Below are 14597 nucleotides of genomic sequence, written 5' to 3'. Positions count from 1 at the left end.
TGCGCGTGTGTGTGTGTGTGTGTGTGTGTGTGTGTGTGTGTGTGTGTGTGTGTGTGTGTGTGTGTGTGTGTGTGTGTGTGTGTGTGTGTGTGTGTGTGTGTGTGTGTGTGTGTGTGTGTGTGTGTGATGGTTGTGACATCAGGTCTCCATTCACTAGCCAAGGCCAATGCTCGTCCAGCATTCTAGCACCAGGTGTGGGAGGTAGCTATGTTGGAGGAGTACAGTATAGAAAATAAGACAGAGATGGAGGAGAGGGGAGGGGAGGAGAGGAGAGGAGAGGAGAGGAGAGGAGAGGAGAGGAGAGGAGAGGAGAGGAGAGGAGAGGAGAGGAGAGGAGAGGAGAGGAGAGGAGAGGAGAGGAGAGGAGAGGGACGCATGGGGACTTCCTCTCTTCCGCCCCCACAGCAGCAACATGACAGGGTGACATTCCACACCAAAATCACACACCATTGTGTCATAGTAGCCTACATCCTCCACCACTCCACCCCCACAGCCTCTTCATAATAACTGCTCCCACAGAACAACACCCCCCACCCCCTCCACCATGCACCACCCCCAAATAAAGAAGAAATATATACTTTTTTTCAGTTGAATGTTGAAAACTTTCACAATAGCGAATGCATGGGGTGATATTAGTCCGACAATACGGAGGTATTATTTGAAAAGCGCACCACGACTACACTACCTTCCTTACAGTTGTACGATGTTTATAATGTCTACTATTTGCTAGTGCCTAGTAGTCCCGTCCACGTCTTTTCGTTGTTTTCAGATAACTCCCAAATGATGTGCAAAAGGAATAGGCATTTAAATGGAGGATTACAATCTATCAGGACCTAGGACAGTGGTTCTTAACCTTTTCAGGCCGCGACCCCCCAAATTATCATATTTGAACTGGGGACCCCCCCCCCCCCCCCCCACCCTGACCCTGAGTTGAGGCATTACATTTTGTGTAACACAGTTCTATTGTGAAAATAGCAGATCTACATGCTCACAATGCCTCGCAACTGACTCTAATATTTGACAATTTGGCCAATGTTTAATTTGTCATTTTAGAGGTAATAAAAAAGTCCTTCAATTGTCACTTTAGAAATGTGTAGATACCCTCTATACACTTAAACTTTATGTTGGTTTGTTTACTGTTGAGTGAGAAAACAATGTTGCACATTAAGCTAATCATCTGGGGACCCCCCACAATAATTTGGGGACCCCCCTGGGGGTCCCGACCCACAGGTTGAGAACCACCGACCTAGAACACCATGATTCAAAGTAATTGGGTGACCAAATAGAGCAGGGCGGCATTGAGTTCAATGGAGAAGTGCCGCTATGTTAAAAAGACTATCGAAGTCTGAATACTGCATGTAAACTATAAACACTTTGCTCTGGATTAAGAGAGTCTTCTAAATGCCTAAATTGTAAACAAAATGCATTTTCATTAGTGTGCATTAATTATGTTGTAGCTTAGAAAACAATAAGTCATTCGTAAATATTTTTGAAAGTTCCTTGACATGGTAACTATAATAATATGAGCCAATTTCATTTGAGAAAGCAATGCGTTCATTACTCATGAAATAATATTATTACATATTGTGTAACTTATGTAATTCGTTGACACCGTGAGTGGGTCTATCTGGTTCTTCCCTTAAATGTTAAGGCACGTATCATTAGACTATTTTTCTTCTTTTTTTTCTTACCTATGGAAATTGCACTTCACCTACAAAAATAGCTCATATCACAGAACTCATAGAACTCCATTGTTGTCCATCCATCCATCCATCCATCTTCAACCGCTTATCCGGAATCAGGTCGCGGGGGTAACGGTTCCAACTGAGACTTCCAGATTTCCTTATCCTGCGCAACTCCCTCCACTCCCTCTGGGAGTATACCGAGGCGTTCCCAGGCCAGTCTGGAGATATAATCCTTCCATCTGGTCTTAGATCTGCCACGGGGTCTCCTCCCAGTGGGACGTGCATCGAGGACCTTATAGGAAGGCGCTCGGGGGGCATCCGTACCCGAACCACCTAAGCTGACTCCTTTCCAAGTGAAGGAGCAGCGGTTCTACTCCAAGTCTCTCTCGGGTGATTGAACTTCTCACCCTATCTCTTCTGAGAAAACTCATTTCGGCCACTTGTACCCGAGACCTTATACTTTCGGTCATGACCCACACTTCATGACAAAAACCTGTTATATTTTGGTCCATATAATTCAACAGTATGATGAGTTGGAAATTGTCAATTGTCTTGGAAGAACTTTCTGAATTGACAGAAAAAGCTTTTTCTAACTCTTTGTATCATTGCTTGATGGTCAATCAAGTAGGTCAATCTTGCCAAAACAAGTGTCTCATCCGGAAGTCACAGAGTCCAATTGTTGTTCAAAAAAACAATCTCAGAACTGTGCTTTTGATCTCCATAATTCATAATTGCAACATTGAACATGGGCATCATACTTTTTGGTGATAGTGAAAATGGTTATGCATACTGTATTGTATGTACATGGACAGAGATTGAAAAGCATTGGCTTTGGCTTCATACAATTCTTCCAGGACAAATTACAACGCCCTCATTCATTGCAATAATGAATTATGGCTCTGGGATTTGTTTTAACAAGATTTTGAACAATCGTGTGTGACAAGCAGATATGACTTACATCATATTTGTTCTGGTGAGAGAGACTATAGGTGGTGATAAGAAAAACACAATTCATGCTGGCCTTATATTAAATAGTTTGAGTCTTATCTAAATAATAGGTATTTCTGTGTGGGTATGAGGCTATCATCATCTATATCGTTCTGTGGAGTTCCCCATGGTTCAGTTCTCAACCGATTATGTTTACCATTTGCATAATGCTAAACCACAATGTCCCCTTACATTGCTACAGTATGTAGATGACATATACAGTAATGCACTCTGACACTAAACATTTAAAGAAAAATACTTTTACGTTATTTCTCAGTACCGGTAGGTCTCAGGTCACAACATTATCTGGGAATTAATTTGTCAGTACTCAGATATCAAGCTACCATGATGACTCTCTTAAAATCCCACAGTGCAATGCAGAATATCTGGGCATTCATTTCAACAATAACCTAACCTTAAGGCTCAACAAACATACAGTACTGTTTCCATCAGCTTAGAAAGATTGCACAAATTAAAGCTTTTCTATCGCTCTGGTTCTCAATTACTGGATTACTGCAACTTACTGTCTCAAGCAAAGTCTGTCCTCAACTACAGCTTTTTCAAAGTGCTCTGCTAGACGTACGTTTTACCAACACCCAGAGAAAAGTCAGTAGGCCTTTTATACTCCCTTCACTGGCTGCCAGTTACATTTAGGATTGATTTTAAGATGACTTATCACCTTCAGAGCCAGGAAGGGTCTTACGACCCAGTAAAATTATGGATATTTTCACCCACCGTGACCCCTCGCGCAGCCCTGAGATACTCAGGGACAAATCTATTGGTCATTCTGAAATCCAGTCTGAAAAACCAAAGGTGACAGCTAAGCTTTCGCAGTTCTTGGGCTCCTAGGCTTTATAGGACGACCTGGCCGAGGAGATCAGGCTCGTAAGCTCCCCGTCTTCATTAAAGTTGTGGGATTTGTGCGTGCCGCGTTTTAAATAAAAGTTCCACCTTTTTTCGTTTATCTGAGAGCACCTTGGGCCTTTGGTCCCCAAAGCCAATTCACCTTGAGATGATTGCAGTGTTTTTAGATGGACCCTGCGTGGTCCAGGAGGAGGCTCTGAGGTGACCACCGTTCAGCAGCGTGACAGACAGGAGAAATGAGGATAGACCAGCAGATTGGGCTAAACATTAACCCATTTAGAAGGGGTACACATTATTGTGTATCATTATTTTATGCTTTAACTATTGAAAAATAGCAGATATACAAGCTCACAGCGCGGCACCGAGTGCCGCGCTGCGAGCTTGTAGATCTGCTATTTTTGACCCGATTTTGACCCGATTCTCTGTCTTTTGAATCCTTCTAAGGTTTTTTGAAAAAAACTATGTTTCTATGTCAGCAATCTGGCCAGCCATCGTCAAAGAAAAGGTCCTTTTCACTTAACTGGAGCTCAGTTAGTCTGTTCTTGAGAGCCTACTATGTCTCAAACCTTTTCATGTGAAGGACCCCCAAAATGATATTTATTTGGCCACGGACCCCCATCTCAAAATATTTAGTTCCAGGGACCACCCAGAAGCAAAATTTGAGTTACAAACGTTCACTTTGAAAATACATATATTCAAAGATTTGCACACATTTTCACAACTTTTTCAAAAATAGCAGATCTACAAGCTCGCAGCGTGGCACTCGGTGCCGCGCTGTGAGCTTGTATATCTGCTATTTTTCACTGGCTAAAGCATTCAATAATCCTAGGTCTAAATGGGTTTTAATATGGATTGAGAGCAGATTGTGGAAGCTCTGGATGGGATTATTATATGGTTGAACAGCTTCATGATGGTGAAAGTACCTGTATGGCAAGGATTACCATCTGATGTGATTGCATTGACGGCGGTGGCAAAATAAAGACATGAGTGGCGTGCCCTTCCCCGGTAAAATATTACATACCGGTACGGTATGTCATGATTAGGGCTGTCACAATTATTACATAATCGTTTAATCGCAATTATTTGAGGTAATCGCAGTTATTTTGCATAATCGTCATAATTGTTTCCATGTTGAAAATTTTTCATATATTTTCAAATATTTTCAAAAACAGTAGAAATAGTAGATAATAGAGCTTGTAGATCAGCTATTTCCACTATCAATGTTATTTGTTATAACATGTTATGTATAAAGTCGTCAACTATATCAGTAATTTCTTTGTATATTTAGGTCATGTGTCATATCTACCATTTGCAACTTCAAAGCCTACAAGCCAAACAGAAATGTAATTGTCAACGACAAAAACACAATTCAATCGTTAATCGCAATTATTTGAGTGACAATTAATCGTCATGTAAAATGTCACAATCGTGACAGCCCTAGTCATGTTTGGAATGCGCTTCTTGCTTAGGTTTTGGGCTGCTGGCTTTTGTGTGTGTGTGTGTGTGTGTGTGTGTGTGTGTGTGTGTGTGTGTGTGTGTGTGTGTGTGTGTGTGTGCGTGCGTGCGTGCGTGCGTGCGTGCGTGCGTGCGTGCGTGCGTGCGTGCGTGCGTGCGTGCGTGCGTGCGTGCGTGCGTGCGTGCGTGCGTGCGTGCGTGCGTGCGTGCGTGCGTGCGTGCGTGCGTGCGTGCGTGCGTGCGTGCGTGCGTGTGTTTGTCCTCCCTGCTTTGGGAACAAACAAAAGATTGCAGGGCTGTGAACACCCGCTAAGTGAAAATAGAGTGGATGTTTTATGTTAACCAGCAGACAGTGAGGGTAATCATATTAGTGCTGATTTATCATATCTTAAATTTGCCTGCTTCTTATGAGCTGTGCCGCTCGTAGAGATCACACTTGTGATAGTGCGGCAGTGGCTTGGCCCGGGAAGGCCCGGAGAAATTTATGTCTGCCAAAGTGATAAAGCTCATAGCAGACTTTTACTTTATTGTATCATGGTGCCGCCTTATTCCCTTTCCACGAGAATCTACGATATGGCACAGTTTCTGTTGGCGTTCTGATCTCAGGGAGAGACTGACTGGCTTCCACAGAAAAGAACACTCAACTAGTTTCATATAATGCCAGTGCTTTCACAGTGTGTTTACAGCACAGTTACAGTTTCAGCAGAAATATATCGTCGTTGACGGGTGGAAACCTTGTATGTCTAAAAAACGTTTGTTTTGAAGTTATCATTTTAAAAAGTATTTAAACTAGTGAAAATAGCCGATCTACAAGCACACAACGCCTCGCACCGCGAGGCGTTGTGTGCTTGTAGATCTGCTGTTTTCACTACTTTTGTGCGACTGCCTTATATGATGAAGCAGGGCTTTACTTTTCAAAAAACTTACAAATTTGAAACTTGGAGATACAAGGTTTCCGCTCGACAACGACGATATAAAAGTGTCTCAGTCACTTCAGAAGCTAAAAAGGGTTGGCGGGCCAATAGGGTGGGACAGAATGGAGCGTTTTCCTCTAAAGGAAGAGGACTTCCATGTTCCCTATAGGATTCACCCCCCAGCGATGCCTGGAGGTACCAAGATTGGGTCAGTCTGAAATTGTAAGCAAGACATCCACTCTAATGCTTTGGGCATACATACTGAAGTGGGAGACAGAAGGGTTGATAGGAGCAAGGGAGGAAGTTGAGCAGGGTTTCCATACTAACCCACTTCACTTCCTCACCCTTCACCACGGTTGCATTCATTTCGCAATCTGGAGCCAATAGACCACAGTGTTTTATAAAACCTGCTGGTTATCAACCTTTTTTAAATGATTGCCTATGCACGTGCCGAGTCTGAAGTCATCGGTCACATATACGGTATGCACATGTCCATATATGGGCATAGCGGTCGGGTATGTTGTCTGGTGGTGTCCAAAATCGTTCGTTTTGCATTTATCATTTTAAACATGATTTAAAATAGTGAAAATAGCTGATCTATCTACACGCACGAGGCATTGTGTGCTTGTAGATCTGCTATTTTCTCTAGTTGTGTGCGAGGGTCTTGTATGATGAAGCAGGGCTTTACATTACGAAAAAACATACACATTTGAAACTTGGAGATACGAGGTTTCTGCCCGACAATGACAAAATGGTGCATTTACGGTATATACAGTAGAGCTTTATTTCAAACCGCTCTACATAGATTGTGCATTACATTCACCCATTCACACACACATCCATACACCAATGGCGGAGGAAACCATGCAAGGCGCCGACCAGCACATGGGGAGCAATTAGCCAGTAGCTATGCCCCTCCCAAAAAGCTTTTGTCCAATGCTAGTTTAGAATAACTTCCTGCTTGCCAAGGTTTGCCTTGGCAACAGCCTTGGCAAGCTGCCGGTTGCTAAGCTATCATTGGACAAAGGCTTTTAGGGGAGGGGCATAGCTACTGGCTAATTAGGGGTTCAGCGTCTTGCTCAGGGACACTTCGACGCTAACTCTGGGGGAGCCGGGATCGAACTGGGAACCTTGTGGTTCTCCATCCACAGAGCCACTGCCTGATCCACTGCTGCCCCATATATTCCTATATACAGTATATGGGTTTGTTTATGGTTATGTTTGATTCATAGTGGCCGTGGTCTGCCCAATTACCCAATTGTTATATAGGATGTACCTCATTTTATGTTTACATTTAAGGCATTTAGGCCAGCTAAAGTGGTTAATATGAATAATATAATACTTTTTTTTTTAAGATTTGTTTTTGGGCTTTTATGCCTTTATTGGATAGGACAGTAGACTGACAGGAAATGGGGGGAGAGATGGGAAGCAACATGCGGCAACGGTCGTCCGGATCGGGAATCGAACCGGCGGCGCCAACAGGCATCCATGCCTAATAAGTGGTATGCGGTGGTATACAGTACCACAATACAAACAGTATCAGAGCCATAGTGATGCACTGCCCTGTTCCAAGAATAATGATGTAGAAATGCCTATAAAATAGATTGTTAGGTTGTTATGTTGGAAAGACGGAAAGAAAAGGAGTGCTGGAGAGAGACAGAGGGAAGCTCTTCCCCTATTCCGATCCATTGAGCACACTAGAGGTTCGCGGCCCTTCGGGCCGCTCACATCTAGAGATCGCGCCTGCTTCGCAGGCGCTCACAGCTACGTTGCAGCAGTGATCCACCCACATCCATCCATCCATCCATCCACATCCATCCATCCACATCCATCCATCCACATCCATCCATCCATCCACACATCCATCCATCCATCCACATCCATCAATCCACATCCATCCATCCATCCATCCATCCATCCACACATCCATCCATCCACATCCATCCATCCATCCATCCACATCCATCCATCCATCCATCCACATCCATCCATCCATCCATCCATGCATCCAACCACATCCATCCATCCATCCATCCACATCCATCCATCCATGCATCCATCCATCCACATCCACCCATCCACATCCATCCATCCATCCACATCCATCCACATCCATCCATGCATCCATCCATCCACATCCATCCATCCATCCACATCCATCCATCTGTCTGTCTGTCCATCCATCCATCCATCCACATCCATCCATCCACATCCATCCACATCCATCCATCCATCCATCCACATCCATCCACCCATCCACATCCATCCATCCACATCCATCCATTCGCATCCATCCATCCATCCATCCATGCATCCATCCATCCATCCATCCATCCACATCCATGCATCCATCCATCCATCCATCCATCCATCCACATCCATCCATCCATCCATCCATCCATCCATCCATCCATCCATCCATGCATCCATCCACATCCATCCATCCACTTACTGTACTGTACTTTACTGTACTCTACTGTACTGTACTTTACTGTACTCTACTGTACTCTACTGTACCTTACTGTACTGTACTTTAATGTACTCTACTGTACCTTACTGTACTGTACTTTAATGTACTCTACTGTACCTTACTGTACTGTACTTTAATGTACTCTACTGTACCTTACTGTACTGTACTCTACTGTACCTTACTGTATTGTACTTTGTACATTAATGTACTTTAATGTACTCTACTGTACTCTACTTTACCTTACTGTCCTGTACTTTAATGTACTCTACTGTACCTTACTTTACCTTACTGTACTTTAATGTACTCTACTGTACTCTACTTTACCTTACTGTACTGTACTTTAATGTACTCTACTGTACTCTACTTTACCTTACTGTCCTGTACTCTACTGTGCTCTACTTTACCTTACTGTACTTTGCTGTACTCTACTGTACTCTACTTTACCTTACTGTACTTTGCTGTACTCTACTGTACTCTACTTTACCTTACTGTACTTTGCTGTACACTACTGTACCTGACTGTACCGTATTGTACTGTACTGTACTTTGCTGTACTGTACTGTACTGTACTGTACTGTACCGTATTGCACTGTACTCTACTTTACCTTACTGTACTTTGCTTTACTCTACTGTACCTGACTGTACCGTATTGTACTGTACTGTACTTTGCTGTACTGTACTGTACTGTACTGTACTGTACCGTATTGCACTGTACTCTACTTTACCTTACTGTACTTTGCTTTACTCTACTGTACCTGACTGTACCGTATTGTACTGTACTTTGCTGTACTCTACTGTACCTTGCTGTACCGTATTGTACTGTACTTTGCTGTACTCTACTGTACCTTGCTGTACCGTATTGTACTGTACTATGCTGTACCTTGCTGTACTGTATCTTACTGTACTGTAATCTACTGTATCTTACTGTACCGTATTGTACTGTACTCTACTTTACCTTACCTTACTGTACTTTGCTTTACTCTACTGTACCTGACTGTACCGTATTGTACTGTACTTTGCTGTACTCTACTGTACCTTGCTGTACCGTATTGTACTGTACTTTGCTGTACTCTACTGTACCTTGCTTTACCGTATTGTACTGTACTATGCTGTACCTTGCTGTACTGTATCTTACTGTACTGTAATCTACTGTATCTTACTCTACTGTACCTGACTGTACCGTATTGTACTGTACTTTGCTGTACTCTACTGTACCTTGCTGTACCGTATTGTACTGTACTTTGCTGTACTCTACTGTACCTTGCTGTACCGTATTGTACTGTACTATGCTGTACCTTGCTGTACTGTATCTTACTGTACTGTAATCTACTGTATCTTACTGTACCTCTCTCTCTCTCTCTCTCTCTCTCTCTCTCTCTCTCTCTCTCTCTCTCTCTCTCTCTCTCTTTCTCTCTCTCTCTCTTCTCTCTCTCCTCTCTCTCTCTCTCTAACCCCCCCCTTCCCTCTTGAAACCCGATACTCTTGTGACCATGATGACAAACTCACTCTACAGAGGATTGCGCAATAGGTATTGCGAAATAAGCATACAAACACAAACTGCACGGTAAATATGCATTTTGAAAAGATGACACTAAGTGGATTACGTTCAGCATAGCATGCAGTATATATTTCTGTAATAATGGTGACTTCCAACACGACCGAATGTCGGGAACCGCCGAACAGAATCCGTCTTTGGCCGTTTTGAGTTGGTGTGGCTGAGATGATCCACTGCCCAGGTCGCATAACAATCAGTGGATTTTAGCAGGATCAGCAGCCATCATAAAAAGTACACCTGACATAATAGCAGTATCAGCAAAAGGCCCTTGTAGTATAGGTGTAGAATAGCTATCTGCTGGAACGGATCAAGTCGCTCTTTACTTATCGTCTGAATTACATCTGAACCGTGAGGTGAGGAAAGGCAGGGTTTTCCCGGCCACCAAGCTGCTGTACGTCACCACTTTGACTTACGAGTCAGTGTCGCTCTACGACGTTGGGAAGGTCGGGGCTCTATTCCCACAGCGCCCAACGGACATGATGAGCTCTTTTCCTCGTGGCTGCATGAGCTGCCATCTTGGGGTGTGCAGAGTCATTATTGATGGGCCCGTTCAGGGGCGTCACAAGCGGGGGAAAAGTGGGACTGAGTTACTAGGGCCCAAGGTGGAGGGGCCTGGAATTATTTTATCCTTAACTATTGAAAAATAGCAGATATACGAGCTCGCTGTGCTGTTATTTTTGAAAATGTGTGCAAATGTGTGCAAATCTTTGAATATATGTATTTTTTAAGCAAACATTTGTAACTCAAAGCTCGCAGCGTGGCACTCGGTGCCGCGCTGTGAGCTTGAAGATCTGCTATTTTTCAATAGTTAAAGCACAGTCTAAATGGGTTAAGCCTCCTCCCCCTGTGAAGAACATTCATGGGGGGCCCGCAGTGAATCCTTGTAGCCAGGGCCCAGAATTTGGTGGGACACCCCTGGGCCCGCTCCCAGCTTCCATGCTGATTGCAAGACGGGACCCTGGAGAGAAGGAAGGAATGCGCTCACGTCCATCTGAATCTCTGTCTATCTTCATGTCTGCATGTGCCGTGTGTAGGATGTCAGTTCACTCTGTCAGTATTGCCCGCACGCCCTCTTGTTTGTCTTTTTGTCTGCCTGCCTCGTCTGTCTGTTAGGACAGTGGTTCTCAACCTGTGGGTCGGGACCACCAGGGGGGTCCCCAAATTATTTTGAGGGGTCCCCAGATCATTAACGTAATGTGCAACATTGTTTTCTCACTCGACAGTAAACAAACCAGCGTAAAGTTTTAAGTGTATAGAGGGTGTCTGTACATTGTATCTGACAATTTAAGGACTTTTTGAATGACAAATCAAACATTCGCCAAATTGTCAAATATTAGAGGCAGAAATTGTGAAAATAGCAGATCTACATCCTCACTTCACAATTGAACCGTGTTATATACAAAATGTAATGCCTCGACTCTTAGTGCTTGTCTGGGTGGGGGGGTCCCCAGTTAAAATATTATTATTTTGGGGGTCGCGCCACGCAGTGCGATGAGTTGTGAGCCGCCAGGCATCCATGCCTATGTGGCAATGCCTAAGTGGTATGCGCCTGGACCAGTAGGCCAGCGGGCGGCCCACAATGTTCGTCTCTTGCTTACTTAATATTTGACAGTTTGGCCAGTTTGGTATTAAAACGGTCTTAAAAATCCTTAAATTGTCACTTTATAAATGTGCAGATACCCTGTATACACTTGTGTTGGTTTGTTTACCGTTGAGTGAGAATCTTTTTTTTACATTAAGCTAATCATCTGGGGACCCCACAAAATAATTTGAGAACCACTCATGTAGCATCTGTAGTTGCTCACTTGTCCACTGGTCTGGCTGTGGTACTGTCACAGTACCACAGCCAGACCCTAACCCCTAACCCCATTCGTCTACCATTTGTACTGTAAGGTGCATTTCGTCTGCAGCGCTGGTGTAAATGCACGCAAACGGGTGCATGTGAGCGTTCACAGGCGGGTGAGTCGTCGGGATGTTAATGAGGGAACAGGGAGGCGGTTGGACGTGAAATTGGGGGGAGAGACAGCTGGAGAGAGAGAAAAGTGCATGTGTGAGAGAGTGACTGAGTGAGTGACTGAGTGCGATGGAGACTGTGGTGAATAGGTAACCATGGTAACTCTGTTGGCCAAGATTTAAATGTAGAGAAACAGAGAGAGAGAGAGAGAGAGAGAGAGAGAGAGAGAGAGAGAGAGAGAGGGATAGGAGGAGAGAGACAGAGAGTGAGCGAGTGAGCGAGTGAGTGAGCGAGTGAGCGAGCAAGCTGGAAGCGGAGAGAGAGAGAGAGAGAGAGAAGTAGAAGGACGCAGGAATTGGTCCAGTGTCCAGGGGCGTCACAATGGGGGGGGGGGGGGGGGGGAGAAGTGGGACTGAGTTACCAGGGCCCAAGGTGGAGGGACCTTAATTTTAACTTTTGAAAAATAGCAGATATACAAGCTCACAGCACGGCACTTGTGAGCTGCGAGCTTGCAGATCTGCTATTTTTTAAAAGTCGTGAAAATGTGTGCAAATCTTTCAATATATGTATGTTTTAAGCGAACATTTGTAACTCAAATTCTTCTTCTGGGTGGTCCCTGGAACTAAATATTTTGAGATGGGGGTCCGTGGCCAAATACATATCATTTTTGGGGGTCCTTCACATGAAAAAGTTTGAGCTCCACTGACATAGAAACATAGGTTTAAAAAAAAAAAAAAAAAACCTAAGAAGGATTTGAAATGTTCAAAGAAAAATATCTCAAAAATAGTTAAAGCACAAAATGTGAGTGAATCCTTGTACCCAGGCCAGGGCCCAGAATTTGGTGTGACAGCCCTGCCAGTGTCTCTCTGTGTTGCCAAGCAGGAGTGAGCCAGGGGTCAAGGGTTAATGTGTGTCAGAGTTAACAGGTTAATCTCTCATCAAACGGAGGAGGGGCCACTGCAGTGTTCAGCCAGCCGCTGGACAAGAAGTCAACACAGAGGGAGACAGAGGACAGGAACATGGGGGGGGGGGGGGGGGCAAAGGAGGCGGGGGAGATTTAGGACAGGATTGAGGAGAACACATGGGAGGGCAGGGGGGGTACAGAGAACCTGCACAGACTCTCAAAGTGCTACGTCTGGAACATCTCTAAGCACTACAGTCTAAACGGAGAGAGAGAGAGAGAGAGAGAGAGAGAGAGAGAGAGAGAGAGAGAGAGAGAGAGAGAGAGAGAGGAATAGAGGAATAGAGAGGGAGACAGAGACAGCAGAGATAGAAATACAGAGAGAGAGAGAGAGAGAGATGGTGAGAGAGACAGGAACATGGAGAGAGACCGATATCTGTCTAGAAACGTGTGTGTGTGTGTGTGTGTGTGTGTGTGTGTGGTGTGTGTGTGCGTGTGTGTGCGTGTGCGTACATGCGTGCGTGCATGCTTAATGGCATGCATACGACAAGTGAGAAAGCGAGCATGCGCGTGCTTGTGTGCGTGCAAGAGAGAGAGTTCAGATGTAACAGTGACAGCTTTGAAGTGGAATACAATCAACCAGCCTCTAACCAGCTGTCGACTCCAACTAGTCTCAGCTCCCTCTATGGACTTAACACACACTCCCTCTAACATGCATGCATCCCAACCAGCGCCTTCACCTCCCAGCCATTCTCCTCTCACACACCTCTCTGCTGGTGCTCTCAGGTGCTGCTCGCCCCCAAAAATAAGCACACACACACACACACACACACACACACACCGCAACGCCCCGCCCCACCCCCAACACTTTAAGATCTTTCTCATTTGCACACAAGGGTGAGGGTGGGAAGAAAGATTTAAATGGAAAAAAGGTGAGAGCCCGTTCCCCAAAATAGCACGCCTCGGATGGCTCTTTCCCTTTTGTTATGCACGTGCATCGCTGCTGCTGCTGCTGCTGCTGCCGTTTTAAACGCACAGCAGAAGACTGCTCTGTGTGTGTGTGTGTGTGTGTGTGTGTGTGCGTGCGTGCGTGCGTGCGTGCGTGCGTGCGTGTGTGTGTGTTTGTGTGTGTGAGAGAGAGAGAGGTTATGAGTGGCAGTGTTGCAGTCCCAGTAGCAGAGCGCTTGAGGACTGGTGTCCTGTTCCCTCACGCTGGCCACGAGCACAGATACTGCTGCTGATATGATTTATCACTGTGTCCTTGTGTGTGTTTTAATGTCATTGCACTCTAGGTCCGCATTATTGATCAATCTCTGCCTCTCCCTCTCTCTCTTCCTCCCTCCCTCTCTTCCTACTCCTCCACCATTCTCTCTCTCTCTCTCCCTCCACCTGTTTCATATTCATCCTTCCATATTGTCTTCTTTACCTCCGTCTCCTCCGCTGCTCTCTGCTTTATATTCGTCTCTGTGTTTGTCACTCCCCTCTCCCTCCATCTCTGTCTCCTTTATATTCATCTCTCTATTGAGTCTTTCCTCTCTCTCTCTCCCCTCTCTGTCTCTCCCTATCCCTCTCTCTCTCTGTGTGTCTCTCTCTCTTTCCAAGAAAGGAGAGAGAGACTATTAATATTAATGTGTCCTCTTCCTATCTTTCTCTCTATTCCCTATTTTCTGTCTTCCACTTTTTTAATCTTTCTTTTACCGCTGATCTCCTCTCTGCTCTTCCCATTATTTATACCTCTCTTAGTCTTTATCCCTCATCATGCCTTTCGTTCAGCCAGTTCTCCATCTATCTCTCTCTCTCCATCTCTCTCTCT

Source organism: Nannobrachium achirus (assembly GCF_963921795.1).
Source record: "Nannobrachium achirus genome assembly, chromosome: 4".
NCBI lineage: Eukaryota > Metazoa > Chordata > Actinopteri > Myctophiformes > Myctophidae > Nannobrachium > Nannobrachium achirus.
The sequence above is the reverse complement of the archived record's forward strand: the minus strand, read 5'-3'. Positions refer to the sequence as shown.